The sequence below is a fragment of the Vicugna pacos genome, chromosome 11, assembly GCF_048564905.1.
Source record: "Vicugna pacos chromosome 11, VicPac4, whole genome shotgun sequence".
Classification (NCBI taxonomy): domain Eukaryota; kingdom Metazoa; phylum Chordata; class Mammalia; order Artiodactyla; family Camelidae; genus Vicugna; species Vicugna pacos.
In genome coordinates, this window is record NC_132997.1 from 16582965 (window position 1) to 16600270 (window position 17306).

The window sequence follows — 17306 nt, forward strand, 5'->3', positions numbered from 1 at the left end:
CTGGGATCTTGCTAAAGCCATTTATTATAATTTATTATGAGTTTTCTTATAGATTCCTTGGAGTTTTCTCCATAGACAATAATGTCATCTGTAAATAATGATGATTATATTTCTTCTTTTCTAGTCGGTGTGCCTTTATTTCCTTTCTTGCTGCACTGCGCTACCTAGAACCTGTAGTGCTAAGTTGCAAACTGACAGAAGAGAGCAGACATCCTAACATTGTTTTTGAACTCGGGAAAAGAGTTCATTCTTTCACCATTATGATGTGGGATGTGGGTGTTTTGCAGATGTTCTTTGTTAGGTTGAGGTAGTGACCTTCTACTCCTAGTTTCTGAGCATTTTTTATATAAATGGGTGTTAAATTTTGTTTAATACTTTTTCTTTATTAATTGATGTGACTGCATGGGTTCTCTTCTTTAGATTCTTCATAGGGTAGATTACACTGTTGGTTTTTGACTATTGAACCAGGCTTGCATTCCTTGAATAAATTCCACTTGGTGATCATCTATTCATGTGGATTCTTATGGCAGGTATTCTTGTGGATTTCTTGCTGTAGGCTAAATTATGGTTCCCTGAAGGGGTCCATGTCTAATCACTTCTATGACAATGTGTGAATGTTAACTTGTATGGCAGAAGGGATTTTGCAGAAGTAACTAAGTTAAAAATCTTGAGATACGGTTATTATAAATTTTCTGGGTTTGCTTAATATAAAAGGAAGGACACAGGAACTGAGTCAGAGAGACCATGAGATGATAGAAGGCAGAGACTAATGTGATGCACTTTGAAGATGAAATAAGGGACCAACTGCAAGGAAGGCAGGCGTTCTCTGGAAGCCAGAAAGGGAAAGGGAAACAGATTCTCCTGTAAGGCCTTAAAAGGAAGCAGCCCTGCTGACACCTTGACTGATATCAGAATATTGACCTGCAAAACATTACTGTAATAAATTTGAGATATTTTAGCTACTAAATTGTAATTTGTAATTTAATGATACAGTTTGTAATTTGTAATACTTTATAATAATTTGTCATAACAGCCAGAGAAAATGAACACACTTCTATTTTGTTGAGAATTTGTGAAGGTGTGTATCCATATTCCTGGGGACATCTGTCTGAAATTTTCTTTTTTAAGCTGTCATCGTCGGGTTTTGGTGTTACGTTGGCTGGCCTCGTAAAATAAGTTGGAGCAGAATCACTTTGCTTCTACTTGCGGGAACAGATTTTGTGGAATTCATATTATTCTTTATAAATGTTTGTGGTTTTCAAGGAATTTACCCATTTCATTTTTCTTTTCTGTGTGTATGTGTGTGTGTGTGTGTGTAATTTTTTTTTGAAGTGTAGCCAGTTTATAGTGTTGTGTCAGTTTCTGGTGTACAGTGTAATGCTTTAGTCATAAGTGAACATACATATATTTGCTTTCATATTCTATTTCATTAAAGGTTACTGCAAGATGTTGAATATATTTCCCCGTACTATACAGTATAAACCTGTTGTTTATCTATTTTATAGATAGTAGTTAGTATCTGCAAATCTCAAACTCCCAATTTATCCCTTCCCACTCCCTTCCCCTCTGATAACCATATGTTTGTTTGCTCTGTCTGTGAGTCTGTTTCTGTTTTGTAAATAAGTCCATTTGTGTCTTTTCCTTTAGATTCCACATTTAAGTGATATCATATGGTATTTATATTTCACTTTCTGGTGAACTTCACTTAGAGTGTCCATCTCCAAGTCTATCCATGTTGTTGCAAATGGCATTATTTTATACTTGTTTATGGCTTGAACATATTCCATTGTGTAAATGTACCACAACTTACTTATCCAGTCATCTGTCGATAGACATTTGGGTTGTTTCCATGTCTTGGCTATTGTAAATAGTGCTGCTATGAATGTTGGGGTGCATGTAACTTTTCCAATTAGAGTTTTCTCTGGATATATGCACAAGAATGGAATTGCTGGATCATAGGGTAAGTCTTTTTAGGACTCTCCACACTATTTTCCATAATGACTAAACCAAACTACATTCCCACCAACAGTGTAGGGGGGTTCCATTACAGGAGGAACTGTTTCATATGCAAATACAAATCTATGTTGACACTAGTCCACACACGGGTTCAGCCGTGGATGGGAAGGGAACAAATCGTAATTGTGGGGCACCTTTACAAACTCAGTAGCCCCTAAGGCCACAGCAAGATGAGTTGTCCTCCCTCAGCTGGACAAGATGCTCCTGCACAGAAATCCCACAAATCCCACAGCGATGCTGACTGTCATTCCCCTTTTACACACCTTTAACAGGCACCCTGTGAACTTCCTCTCAGCCCATTCCACTTGTGTCCTTGGGATTAAGAGGGAGCTGCCTCCACCACTCCCCACATTGCAGTAATCCCAGGAGGCTAGAAGAGGCTCCCTCTACAATGGTGCAGAGAGGCAAAAAGCCCTGTCTCTCAGGCCAGGTCTTCCCCTCTGGTCAGGACACCCAGACAGGACACCCTGGCCTGTCATCTGGCCGCCTCAGAGAAGCAGACTGAAACTCTCCAAGGACAAGGGCTGCCTCCAGGCTCCATTCTAGAGAGCTGGTTCATGTCCAGAGGGCTGAAAGGAATGAAAGTAGCTGTCCATCCCTAGTTTGCTCAGGGATGCAGATGATGATGGGATGCCCCACAGGCCCGTGGCCAATCAGGCTCGAGGGAAAAGGACGATGCAGGGGTCCCTGGGGAAAGAGAGCCGCAGGCTCCCAGGAGCAGTGTGAGGACCCCATGTCAATGCGGAGGAAGGTCTAGTCAGCCCCCTGTGGATCCGTAGCTCCTGGGACCTCCTCAGCCTCCTTCTCAGGACCCCTCTCTGTAGAGCAGCGCAGACATGAATAAGACTACAGTGGTCTGAGATCATTTCCAAACAAAACTATCATTTTTCACATTTTACATACATCACCCCAAGGTGCTGCTCCCACCCACAGCCACCCAGACCCACCTCCCCCAGCCTCTAAGTCCCCCACCCCACTCCACCCTGGCCCTGGGGTCAGCACTGAATGAGGAGGAGCCCCTAAGTTCCCCTGGGTCCCCCTGGGGGCTGGCAGTGGAGGGCTGGCCCGCTGTTCCCTACTGGGTGCAGTGCCTCTCTTCCCCCTCCTCTTCCTCCCTGAGACAAACAGGTAACACCTTCTTTTTTTAACCTGTGAGGGGCGAAGCAGCCCCAGAGTCAAGGCTGGCCTCCCAGACACCCCAAGGTCAGGCCTGGCAGGGACAGCTTCCCAGCAGACACTGGGCCTCCACTTAGCAGCCGCTTCCTCGACTTGGCAGCTGGTGGAGAAGCTGGGCTGAGGCCAACTCTCTGAGGGGAGGGAGCCTGGGGAGCCCCCTGACCTCCAGGGCAGACAAATCTCAAGGGCCCTGGGGCAGAGCTCTGGGACATCCCCCAGGGCCACAGGCTGGACTGAGAGGCCAAGAGGAAGGCCAGGCTGGGGAGCTGCCCCTTGTCCTCACTGGACCCATTCCCTGGCCCTGGGTCCTCCCTAATAGGAGTCGTCTCTCTGAGAACTGAGGCATCACTGGGTCCCAGGCTCCGTGCAGTGCACTTTTGACCCCGGGGAGGAGAGGGGCTGTCCAGCCCGGAAGGAAGGCAAACCCTGATGTCCTGGATAGAGAATAAAGTGTTTGGTCCTGAACAGGCTACTGTCTGCTTAGTAGTGCCTTAGAAGTTCCTCAAAATCAACATCTGTTGGGCTGTCTTTATCACTGACTCCTAGCTGGGGGCCTTGGTCACGCGTCTGGGCATCTTGGCCAGCATCAGACTCAAAAGGACTTGAGTCCAAACGGGGTGCACTGTGACTGGTGGGTGCCCTGTGACTGGTGGGTGCCTGCACACCCAACACCTCTTTCAGGTCCAGGAATTGTTTCTGCACCAGCTGGTAGGAGAGATGTGGACAGTGACTGGCCTTGCATACATGGGTGAGGGGAGAAGGAGGACTGGGCAGGGGAATGATGGCATTGGGGAGCAAGAGAGGGGGTGTCACCAGGACTCCAGTCAAAGTACAGACACTAGAGCACTCCTGCTGTCCTCCTGGGACTTATTCACAGCTGTGTGTCCTTCCTTTCCCTCTGGGCCCCCATCCTCTCCTTCCTGTGGTCCTGCATCACACCCAGTCCCTAGCAGGCCCTCCACAAGGCCAGGCCTTCCGGGGGGGGTGAACAGAGCCATGAGGGCCTCCTGTTCTGTGGTCCCATCCCTCCCCTGGCTGTCCTGGGTCCTTGCCTCCCTGGGTTACCTGGGTGTCTTATGCCTTCCCTCTTCTACCTGGGGTCCATCCCTCCCTTGTCTCCCTGAGTGTCCCTCCCTCCTCTGGCTGACCTCTTTAAGGTTGAGTCCTTCCTCTTGTTCCAACTGTTCAGCTAGGGCCAAGAGGTCCAGCTGTGGCCCTGGGGAAAGCAATTCTGCCAGGAATTGAGGATGAATGACTGCCTCTACCTAAGAAGGAAGGAAGAGGCTGTGAGTATCCTTGGTCTTGAGTAAATTGTGAGTCATGAATGCCTGAAGGGAAAGTGAAAAAGAGACCCACCCCATTGTGCTCCACAAGGTAGCTTGTTTTAAACCACCGAGGCAGTCAGCTACATACGTACACACACACACGCATGCACAGAGAAAGAGAGAGAACTCAGGGACAAGGATCAGAACTTAAGTCCTAAAGACCCAGGCAGAACCCCTGTCCTGGTGCTGAGAGTGCCAGTCCCTGGAATCTTGCAGCCCCCACGCTCCAGGCCCAGCCCACCTTGGTGACGCAGGCTTCCTGGGAGCACAGCTTGTCAGTGTAGCTCAGGAGACGTGGGTCCGTGTAGGTCCCGTTCTCTTCCTGCTTCAGTTCATTTCTGTCCTCTTGGAATTCTGCATCTAGCTCCTCAGTGGCTGAGGAGGCAGGCCCCACCAGCCCCTCCATGGTGTCCACATACTGTTTCACAGCCTCAGGGGGAATCTCCTTAGGTGCCGTGTTCTCCCAGGGACACTGGGATCTGTGTAGCTTCCTGGGCACACACACTGGCAGAAAGCGGGAGGAGAAATAAAGGTGAGGGGCTCCTGCATCCAGCTTCTGACCATGCAGCACACATGTCGCTTCAGACAGTGTTTGGACATGGACATGGGTGTGGCTGGATTCAAAACTGCCTGCATCTTCACCCACAGTGATGGGGAATGAGGAGAGAGAGATAAGGGGAGCTTCTAAGAGAGTCACATGTGAGAAAGTGTGGAACCTCCAATTTTCCAAGTGTCTCCCCATCCAGCCTGCTTCTAAGGCAGACTTTATGTGGTGTCCTTAGACAGGGAGGTCAGTGTTTTGTAACTGACCAAATTAATACCCCAGGGTGACAAAGGACAGCTGAGACCCCTTGATGGCTGTTGAGGTTGAAAGACCAATGACCCCCTTGAGGGAACAGGACTGATGTGGGGACAGTGGCTGTCCCTAAGCCCCCTGTTACCTTTGCATTCAGCTCCATTGTGCACGTGGGTACCTGGCTGAGGGCCAACTTTTGGGGCTGGGGCCCCCGAGGTTCCAACTTTGGTGGGGCTGGAGGAGGCAGGCCTTCACCCCATTTATCCACTGCACCTCCTGAACCTTCATCTCCTCCTTCACCTCAAACTCCATGAAACTGATGGGTGAGGGAGGCACAGGCCATGCTGTGAAAAAGGCTTGGGCTCTGAAGCCCACCAAGGGAGCAGAGATGGAGGCATCAGAAGAGGTGGTGCTGGGGACAGTAAAGGCCTGTGAGGTACTTTCCCCAGCAGGGAGCTGCTCCTGGGGCAGATACCAGGTGTGGGGCCACCCCTGCCTCCTAGTACTGGATGATGTTTGGTAGCATACACCCAGGTCGCTGAATTCAAATGGGCCTGCATGGAAGGCCTGCAGAGGAGACCAGGATGGAGTCACATGGATTGTACTAAGAACACTACCTGGATGTGACATCTTGTGTGACTGTGACTCCTGGGAAAATGGGAGCCCTGGAGGGCAGGGCTGTTGTCTGCTGGGTGCATTAAATGATGGTTGTTCCTAGGAAAGCACCTGTCCCTAGAGGACCTTCCTATTTTAGGAATGAATGAGCCCAGCAAGCCCCAGCACACAGATCTGAGTGGGCCTGGGACCCCACTTCTCCCTCCCAGGGGTCCCTGCTCTCACTCTCCTAGGTAGTGTTCTTAGTACAATCCATGTGACTCCATCCTGGTCTCCTCTGCAGGCCTTCCATGCAGGCCCATTTGAATTCAGCGACCTGGGTGTATGCTACCAAACATCATCTCCAAGGGACCGCTAATGGAATCATAAGTCCCCTTTCAAATGGGAAGACAGTTCCACCCAAGGCCAAAGTCCCAGTGACACAGGAAGTAGAGGCTTCATCATGGGCAGGAGGACAGTGACCATTTAGCACAACCATATCCCCTCCAGCTGACCTTTCCAGGGGCCAGGTCCCCAGAAAGCACTTTCCATGAAGGGCCCCCTCTGTTCCTACCCTCCTAGGGCCTAATCCTCCCTTGACCCCAGTGTGCAGATGGGCAAACTGAGGCTCAGAGAGGTGGAGTGACAATCCCACATGTGACTGCTAGTAAGTTGCTAAGTCACCAATGTCCCATGAGGACAGAGTGCTCACCTTTGGAACAGAAGGCCCAACACCTGCTGGGAGTGGTGAAAGCTCTATAGTTGCCCAGGAATGTGTGCAGGTAGGAGGGGTTGCTGCCCAGGATGGCAGGCACCAGGTTCATCACCAGCTTCTCCAGCCTGTGTTTGTGGAGGCTCTACACCCTGTAGGTCTCATCCCTGCTCCCTGATGGTCCATCTCCCCTCTGGGGTGGAAGAAGGAGAGAGATGAGTCAGAGGCAGCACCGAGGACCCCAAGGGGGTTGGGCTGGAGCTGAGACCAAATGCTCAAGCCTCAAGATCTTGTGCCAGAGGTGGAAGAGGGGAGCCCTGAGCAGATTCAGGGTTCTTGGCATCACCAGTACAAGGGCGGAGGGTGATGATTAGATACATTAGTGTCTCAGATCATTGTGTCAGCACAGCGGTGACAGCACCTCCCTGATGAACTACCTCACCCCTGAGACTGCTGTCACATATCCCATTCTAGAGATGAGAGGACAGAGGCTCATCCCGGGGTGGGAGGATTCAGGATCGTCAGGCCAACTGGACATGTGGGGATGGAGGAGAAACAGGACAGTCTGTAGAAAAATGCAGAAACACCCTTGACTTAACATGAACTGAAATTCTGTCCAAGTTTCTTTTTGAGATTCTGACTTCTATGTGGGCATTGACTTTGCATCTGGCCAAGGCAGGGCCTGGGCTGTGAGGGCGGGTAGGAGAGATGGGGAATCAGATTCCTTTGCCAGCAGGTCTGTTAGAGGGAGCCCAGGGGAGGAGCAGGGCAGCTCTGGGACCCGGGGCTTCCTGGGTGTGGAGTCTCCTCGCTGGCACTCACCCTGAGCCTGTTCTGGGCTCTGTTGGTGTTGTGGGGCACCTGCCCTTCCTGCAAGGAGATGGAGTGGGGGCCTTCATGGACCAGGTCCTGTCCCATCTCCTGTGTGGAGTCCTGCAAACACAGTGCCCAGCAGCCAGGCAGAAACTTCAGAGCCCTGTCTGATTGTCCTGACTGGTTCTCAGACCCATAAGACAGCTCCAGTCTCGACACGCACACACCACTCTCTGCACAGACCTCCATCAGGGACAAAAAAGCTGACAACCTGAGGGGCTTGGATTCCCACTGGCACAGATTAGAGGCCCCTCAGGATTCCTCTTTCCCCTCTGCCAGCCTTGTCCTCAGATGTGGCCATGACGGGACCACCAGGTTACCACATGTTCAATGACCCATTCCTTCCCAGATGGGACATCTCCCCTCAAGTCCTCCTTTCCCCACATGAAGTTGAGGGGATGTGGGTCTGCCCAGGGAGGGCTCCCAGAGGAGGCCAGCCTCCTCCAGGCCGCCCTGTGTTACCTTAGGTGTCCTCCTCATAATAGACCTGAAGTGTTGGGGTTGAGGGTTCAAACAATGCCTACGGCCTCTCAGAAACCTCTCACTCTAGGATTTCCTGGAGGAGAAGCCCTGGGAGTTTGTGAAACAGAAAGAGAACATGTTTCTCTATGAACTGTCTCCAGCGAAGTGAGTTGGCTCAGGGGCCATAACTAGAATGTGGGTGCCTGGTAACCAGGTTCCATTTCTGTTGGGGTCTGTTGTCAAGGAAGTGACATCACTTCCTGGGGTCCACTTCCTTGAACCCTCTCCTCAGACAACACATCCACACACAGCCCTCTGGGCTGCTGCCTGCTCACCCCCTTCTGCACACAGACCCACATCTTCCACAGTTACAGCAGCCGTGCCCTCTCCACGGCTCCCGGGGAGGCTCTGTGTGCAGCTGTGAGGAGACAACCTGGCTTCCAGGCTCAACTCCTCATTCTTACCTGTTGTCCATCTTGTATTTATCCTGCTGTTTCTCCAGGATGGTCTCCCCACCTGCACAGTGGGGCTGATTCTAGCTCATATTTATAGGGACGTCCTCAGGCGCATGTGGGATAAGACCTGAGAAGTGTGGGAGTGGTGTCACTTGTAGGTGATGCCTCTGACCCCATGATTTTTTGTCTTATTACCACCTGCACATCTGTTCCTCTCCTGATCCCACCCCATAGTCCTTATTTAATGTCACTGTGCATGTGTGTGTGTGTTTGTGTGTGTGTGTGCTTGTGCACACGTGTAAGCCATAGCTCACTCTCTGTGTGGCCAGCAGGAAACTGCCCTCACATGGGAGGGTTGAGCAAGAGCTTCCTGAGGTCTGAGGGTTTCTAATTTCCAAAGCAAACCTGGTGAAAGGCGTTCAAGCCTTGGCCAGCAGGTCAGAGCACCAAGACCCCAGGCCATTCAGGCAGCAGGGGCTGGAGCTGGGATCCCAAACTCACACTGTCTGGTTCCACTGTCCACACTCAGCACCACAGTGCTGGGGGCAGGGAGACTGTCCTCTTCATGGGCACACAGCCTGGCAGGGTCATCTCTGGCTGGACACACAGTGGTCCAGGGACAGACGGGCAGTTGAAGGGTTGCTGTCACCAAAGAGATTTGAGTCTCATTTGTTGCTGCCTCTATGTTCCTGTCCTCACATGCCTCTCCCCAAGTTCCAACCCCAGTATAAACAGTCACCTTCCCCAGGAACAACAGGATTTTTATCCGCTGGAGTAAGAAGACCCTCAGTCTCAGTGGAAATTCCCTGGTAATCAGTTTCTCCCAGTGATTTCATGAGGAAAGTGTATCAGATTTGATCTAATCTCATAAGTGTCCAAAGTTCCATTGGCCCTAAGCTGCCTTCTGGAACTCTTTTCCCACCTATTCCCCTGTCCATGCAACAGCGCCGTCTCCCCACCTGCTCAAACTAGAATAACATTATGTCTTAAAGAATCAATATACTTACCCTAATTAAAAAATACTTTATTGCTAAAAATGCCAAAACAATTACCATAGTAACATCAAAGTTCACTGATCACAGATCACCATGACAATTACAATAATGTTGTAAGAGTTTGAAATATTGTGAGAATCACACAAATGTGAAACAGAGATGTGAAGGGAGCAAATGCTGTTGGAAAAAATGGTGCCCACAGACTTGTTTGACATGGTTGTCACAAACATTTAATTTGTAAAACAACACAGTATCTTCAAAGAACAATACAGGAAATTAAAATAAATTGAGATCTGCTTCTACTGTGTTATCAACTGTAGTCACCATGTTATTCATTAGATTCTGGGACTTTATTCACCTTATAACTGAAGGCTTGTACTCTTTTACCAATCTCTCCCTATGCCCCTGGAACCCACCATTCAAATCTCCTGTTCACTTTTTTTTTTATGGGTTGTTATTGCAATTCATTATCGTTGCATAAAGTCCACCCCAAAACTTAGTGGCTTAAACAGCAACAAAAATGTCCTTTGCTCATGAGTCTTCAGTTGGAGCAGGACTTGGCCTCAGCTGGGATGCTTCAGGGTTGGGATCTGAACTAGCTGGAGCATGGCTGCCTACAGCATGGTGGTCTCAGGGTGGTCAGACTTCTTACATAGCAGCCAGTGCCCCCGCAGGGAACACTGCCAGAGATCTTTGTGTGTGGGGTGGGGAGCTGCAAGGCTTCTTCTGATCTAATCGTGCATGTTCCAGCCTTGTTTATTCATCAAGTCTGTGAGGCCAACCGAGATTTAAGGGAAGGGAAATTAGAGTCCACCCTCCAGTGAGAGGACTAGCAAGCAATTTGTAGTCATTTTTCATCTCCTGCGCTTGTCCACTTTATCCTTATTGATTTACAGAATTTATATAATCTGTGTTTATCTAATCTCAGTTCCATGGTTTGGAATGACATCTCCCATCGTGGCTTTCTCTTGCTTCCTTTATGTCTTTTCCCCCTTAGTGACTAGTGCTTTTTGAGTCTTGTTGAAGAAGGTTTTCTCTCCCTCAAGGTCATGAAAATATTCTCTTAAAAACTTTCTAGTTTTTTAAGCTTCTGGGTCCGTGGCAGCCGCGTTAGCCCAGCCCGGGGAGTGGAGAGCGAGGGGAAGCAGAGACCTAGGAGGGTCCAAGGGGCAGCTGCGGCCCCCGCCGAGCCGCCTCTGCAGGCCGAGGGCGGTGGGACTCCCGCGACGGGAGGAGCTCGATCCCCCGAGGTAGTGGGGCGCTCCTTTCCTTACCCTTTCGGAGCTCCTCCCGCTCCCTCTTCGGACCCAAACTTCATCGCGGGCGCCTAGCCCTGGCGGCGGGTAGCCTGCCTGGTGCAGCCCGGAGGCCTGGGGTGGGGACCTCGGGATGCGGGCTGGGGGCTCCGAGGAGGCAGCGGGGGCTGGCCGTTCCAGGGGAACGGAGGGCGGTGGCCAGGCCCAGGTTCCGGCGGCTCCGCTCCTTGGGGGTCCTGGGGCTCCACTTTTGGGGAGGGAGCACTATGAGGGCGCGTCGGGGAGCAGGCTGGCCGGCAGGATGTTGGGGTTCGGGGCCCTGTGGTTTCCATCCAGGGCTCCGGCGCGGCCGAGTCTGAGGGAGGAGGGACCCTGTGCCTCAGGATGCGCCCAGGCCAGGGTGTGGGCCGGGTGGGAATGCGGGACTCTGCCTTCCCAGCCTCCGCGGGCCGTTGGGAAACGGGCGCTGGGCTTGGGACAGGACGCCACCCTAGGTCCTGTTCGCCTTGGGGATGGGGCCAGTGGACTTTTCCTCCAGCTCCCCTCCTTCCTTCTTAAGGATGAATTTTTAGGAGAATTGTTACTGTCTTTTTTAATGTCATGCCTATGAGTTAGGCGCTGGCGCTTGTCTAAATCCAAGCAACTTTAAATCTTAAAGGATCCAAACTATTAGTACAGACAGTGCGATGTGCCAGGGAGGTTTGCACATATAAAATCCATATCTTGCCCCTGTATTTTTTTGCACCTTGCAGGTGAGTGAAAGCGGCGTGCAAAGTCCTGTGAGAGTTCTTTTGGATTTCTGATGGTGGGTGTTAGATCCTAGTAAAAATAAGGGCGAGGGCGAATGGCTTAGTGTTCCTTATCAAGTGACACTTGGGCTCTGACTACTTTGAGAATGCTATTCATAGGGATTATTCAGATAGTTTAGTGGCGGCTAAACTTGATTTTAGAGCATTTTTCAGCAGGGTGATTCCTCCCCCTTCGCTGTGAAATTGCCCAAATGAGATTCCGGTGTTGCAACTTCGGTCCGTGTTTTGTCTGGGGAGACTGGGAACTAAGACTTTCAAAGTCAAGTGCTCACAGCCCGCTTCTGAATCCGCAAAGCTTGAAAGCTTTGGCTGTCGGGTGTAGTGGTTTCCTTTGTTTCCTGTTCCCTCTGGGAGGGAGCATTGTCTCCTACTTTGTATCTTCCAGACACCTGTGGCCTCCCCCACCCCGTCCCCCAGTTTGTGAGCAGTGAATGAAGAGAGGCTGGCCTGCTGGTATGCAGAGATCTGCAAAAGGAAATCCAGGAGTGGTTCTGGTGAAATGAGAGCTTTGTGTCATGAATAGCCATGGCTCAAACTAGACAGCAACTTAAAGTGATGGCTGTCCTTTGATAAAGCCTGGGCTGATGTTTTTCAGATAGCTGAGTTATAAAGTATTTTGTCTGGAACCTGGGAAGCCATTTCATTATTGCCATTTGGTGTACGTTCAGTACCTTCCAGTATCACTGATGTTAACTTGTCTTCGTCCTAAGAAATATTAGTCACAGCTTGAAGTGTTATTTACATAATGTTGTTGCTTGGTTATCTGCTCAATCAGTGATGCAAACTTCTTCAGACTTCTACTTTGGAGGCTTTTCTTCCTGGTCTGACCTAAGGCAGCTTCTGCATTTATTTTACTTTTACATTTAAACCCACAAAAATCTCTGGATTAAAAACAAAAGTGCCTTTAAAGTTTGAGAATCTTCTTTGACAAAATTTGATTAATTTGCACAGAGTATTCATTACTTTGACCTTGTCTTTTTCTGAAGGCCACATACAAGGCACTAAAGTAATTGCAATAATAGTAACTTGAAAAACTTGGGAAAGACAGTTCTATAGGATTAAAGGAATGCTGAGACTATTTAAGTCTGAAGTCCTTGAAGGGGAAATAAAAAACTGCACCAGGAAGTTTAGTGCAGCCTGTAACTAGAGGCCTTGTGGGGCTCTGGGCCTGAGATTCTCCTACAGGCTAGAATAGTCACTTCAAATAGCCTTCAGGAAAAGCCAATTTTTAAAAATAAAGGGGCAAAAACCAACCAAACAAAAAATCCCAACATTTAGCAGTGTTCAGGTGTCAATAAGCAAGAGTTTTCTTTCTTTTGAAGTGTCATTTGACTACTTCCTTTGCCAAGATAATTGTGTAGAAAAATGTAGATTCCAATATTAAAATTTAAACTGAATTGAGCTTCCTACTCTTAATAGTGATGACTGGAATAAAAATTATACATATAAAAAACTCTGGTTTTGTTTTGTTTTTTTAATTCTGAAAGCTTTCTAGCTTCTTTCCTATTTAGGTCTTTAATCTGCCTGGAATTTATTTTGGTGTGTGGTGTGAAGAGTAGTCTTTTTCCTGTATGAATATTTAAGTACTATTTATTAAGAAGAATGTTGTTTCCCTACTGTCCTGCTGTGGCATTTCTGTCAGATAACAAATGTTGGTGTATGTCAGTGTCCTTTCTGATCTCTCTGTTCTGTTCCATTCTGTCTTTCTATCCTTAGATCAGTAGCATGCTGTCTGAATGTCTATTGCATTATAATAGGTGTTATTATCTAGTAGATTAGGTTTTCCCATCTCATTCTTTAAGAGTGTCTTGGCCATTTTGGCACTACACTCCCTACAAATTTTAGAATCTTTTGATATCTTCTACCAAAATCTCTGTTTGGATTTTGACTGGGATTGATATCTATGCCATACTTACTTTTCTAGTGTTTATTCATCACATATCTTTCCATCTACTTTGGTGTACTTTGATACTTGCCAATAAAGGCTAATTTAAGATTTTCTTCCTGCACACTTTCAATCCATACAGTCCATACATTGTTCATAGTTGATGACACCAGTGTAAATGCTATTTCTTTTCCTCTTTCAACCCATTACATTGTGATGAATATCACTGATTGATTTTCCAGTGTTAAACTGCTTTTGTGCCTAGAATAGACTGGTTTGCTCATAGTGTATTATTCTCTTTACATACTATTGGATTTGGTTGGCCGCTGTTACGTTTACAGTTTTGGCGTTTACTTCCTTGAAGACTATTGGCTTGTAATTTTTATTTCTCTCTCTTTGTGAAGTTTTAGTATTAAGGCTACGCTGGCTTTGTGACCAAGCTGGGGTTTGCTTCTTCTTTTTCTGCTCTGCAGGAGTTCCTGTACTGTTGATATTATTTCTTCCTTAAATGTTTGGTAAACTTCATCAGTGAAGTCATTGGACCTGGAAGATGTGTATTTCTTTAATGATTATAGGACTATTTAGATTCTACATTTCTTTTCATATAAATTTTGGTAATTGTAATTTTGAGAGAAATATATCCATGTCATCTGAATTTTTAAATACTGTTCATAGTATTTTCTCATTATTTCCCGTATCTATAGGATTCTTAATTAATTTCTCTTTTTTAAAATCTTGGGGTTTTTTTTGTTTTCTTTCTCTCTTTCTCAGTTTTTTGATCAGTCTTGCCACCCAGGGATTTACAACTTTATTAGTCATTTCAAAGAACCTTGTTTTTTCTTTTCTTTTGATCTCTCCATTGTATGTATTACATTATTTCATATGTTATTAATTTCCACTCATATTATTTTCTTTATTCTATGTTTTTGTGTTATTTTACTTTTCTTTTTCTATGTCTAAAATGGATGCTTTCTCATTAGTTTGCTGCATTTCTTACTTCAAGACTATTAGTCTACTTTGAAGCACAAACTTTAACATGTAACACTGAAATTTTCTTTATTGACAGATAGTTGATTTCTAATGGTTCAGGTATGTAGCAAAGTGACACCGTTATACATATATAAACATATATTTTAGATTATTTTTCATTATAGGTTATTACAAATTATTAAATGTAGTTCCTTGTGCCATACAGTAGGTTCCTATTATTTATCTATTTTATATATAGTAGTGTGTATCTGTTAATCCCAAATACCAGATTCATCCCTCCTCACTCCGCTTTCCTCTTTGGTGACTTTAATTTTGTTTTCTATGTCTGTGGGTCTATTTCTGTTTTATAAATACATTCACTTGTGTCACTTTTTTAGATTCCACATGTAAGTGATATCACATGATATTACTTTTTCTCTGTCTGGCTTACTTCACGTAGGATAGTCATCTCTAGGCCCATCCGTGTAGCTTCAAATGGCATTAATTCATACAGTATTCCACACATATTTACCACATCTTCTTTATACATTCATCTGTCAATGGACATTTAGGTTGCTTCCATGTGTTGGCTGTTGCAAATAATGCTGCTATATTTGTCTTTTTGAGAGTTTTCTCTAGATATGTGCCCAGGAGAGGGATTCCTCAATCATATGGTAATGCTATTTTTAGTTTTTAAAAGACGCTCCATACTGTTCTTCATAGTGGCTGCACCAATTTTATTTATGGAATTTTTGTTATTATTATGTTCTTAAGAGTTACTAAGTTCCATTTGGTATTTCCTTTTTGTCCACTGGGTTGTTTAAGAATGTATTTCTCCATTTTCAAATATATAGGGATTTTCTCATTATCTTTTCATCATGTCTTGCCATTATTGATTTGCATTGTTGTAAATCATGTTTACTAGTATTTCAATTAAGCATGGTCTTTTTGTAAATGTTTCAAATAGGCCTGAAAAGAATGTGTATTCTGTACTCATTGGATGCAAGTTGTAGGTGTGTCATTAGGTCAAATGTATTAATAGCTATATTGATCAAATTGTCTATTTCTTCACTGAATTTAACTGCTTTTGACTGCTTTTTCTATCTATTCCTGAGAGACTTGTGTTAAATCCTTCCATTGATATTTTGGTCTTTGCATATCTGTAGTTTTGAGTTTTATATATTTTGAGATTACTTTCTTAAGTACATATCAACCTTAAATTGTTACATCTCCTTGGTAAGTTGAACTTTGTATTATCTTGTAATAACCCTCTTATTCTCTAGTAATAGTTTTTTACTTTAAAATATATTTTGTCTCATATTAACATACCCACACTAGCTCTTTTTGGGTTAGTGTTCACACAGCATATTACTTTTATTCCTTTTATTTACAGTCTTTCTGTATCTTTATGTTTTAGATGTGACCTTTGTAAAGAAACAGTTGAATGTTTTAAAAGTCCAATTTACTACTACTTTCCATTTAACTAAAGCATTTAATTATTTTACATTTGATATAGTTATTAATGTGTCCATGTAAAAAATAACATCTTATTTTGTTCTTTCTATTCATCATCCTCTTTTGTCTTTCTTTTTCTTTCCTTTCCTTTCTTGCTTCCTTGGGTTTGTTTATATCTATCTCTACATTTTCCTCCCTCAATTTTCTTCACTGCCCCTCTTTGTGTCTGTCGGTTGTTTTCACCTAAATTACAATATGCATTCTTAATTTACCAATTCTACAATTAACCGATTATTTACTATGTTCCTGGACAACACATAAGCTGCCTTGTGTTTTCATTCTTTTACTTTTACTTTACTTCACAGCCATCACTGTTGTGGACAGTGCTCATTTATATCTACCAACCTATTAAATGCCCTTTCCTTTCCATTCCTTCTTGTGTCTCAGTCCTTCCTCCTGGGATCACTTTCCTTTTGCATGAAATACCTCCTTTAGCATTTCCTTTAGTGCAAACCTGCTTCTCAATAAATTCTTTGAGTTTTGATTGCCTGAAAATCAATATTTCACCGTCTTTCTCAAAAGATATTTTCCCCCCAGTCTGGAATTCTGGGTCAGGAATGTTCTTTAGTACATCAAAGTTTCATACCACTATTTCCTGCCCTGTGTGTGTGTGTGTGTATGCACGCATGCATCACACTGAAGTCAACTGTCAGTCTAAGGAGTCTGTTATCTTCTCCGTCTTCTTTAAAGAATTTTCTCTGTCTTAGATTTCTATTGTTGCTCTACATTATATCAATATGTGGACTTTTCATTGACTATGTGATTGACCCAGAACTTCCAAGTGCTTAGTGATGGGTTTTTGCAGTTGCAGAGGCCTGGGGGATAGGATGAGGCACAGAGATGCATAGAATTTGTAGAAATTTAAACTGGGATTTCCACATCTTTGAGCCTCAGATGTTGGTTCTGTGAAAGAGGTTTGGTGATATTTACTTGGAATTTATGTGTTTATTCTGTAAACTCGGAGTGTCCACTTGGTGCCAGATACTAACCTGGAGAGTATGAACACAAAGTTAAGCCTCTGTTTGTGAGACTCTTCCAGCAAGTTGAGTTTCGGTAGACTTGTTAACAGGCATGTGCGGAGGGGAGTGTTATAGCCAAAGGCAGTACAGGATGGTGGGTTCTATGAGCTGTCCGGGGTGTGGGTCACAAAGACTTTTTGGTTGGTGGGGCTTGAATTTATCTTAGAGGCTGAGTAAATTTTCACTGGATAACTCAGGAGAGAAGCCATTTGTAGGAGAAGAGCATGAGCCAGGGCTGAAAGGTGGGAAAGATCATGGCTCTTTAGTGGTACTGAATTGTTTGGATGGGAGAGGGGAAGCCTTTGGGAAGGGTGCTGATTGGCTTAGTTTGGATGAGTGACCATCTCTAGACCAATCGTGTGTAGCCTGGGGCAGGCTCTTGCAAGACCTCCGTTACTGCTGCAGCCCTGAGTGTTAGTGTAGTTCCCAGGGGAGGAGGTGTTACTGGG

At 45.8% G+C, this 17306-nt stretch overlaps 1 pseudogene; it reads left to right on the plus strand.

Moving 5' to 3' along the window:
• The window catches only part of LOC140699166 (cyclic AMP-dependent transcription factor ATF-5 pseudogene), an 82454-nt pseudogene that overhangs the window by 11097 nt on the left and 54051 nt on the right, over positions 1 to 17306 (plus strand).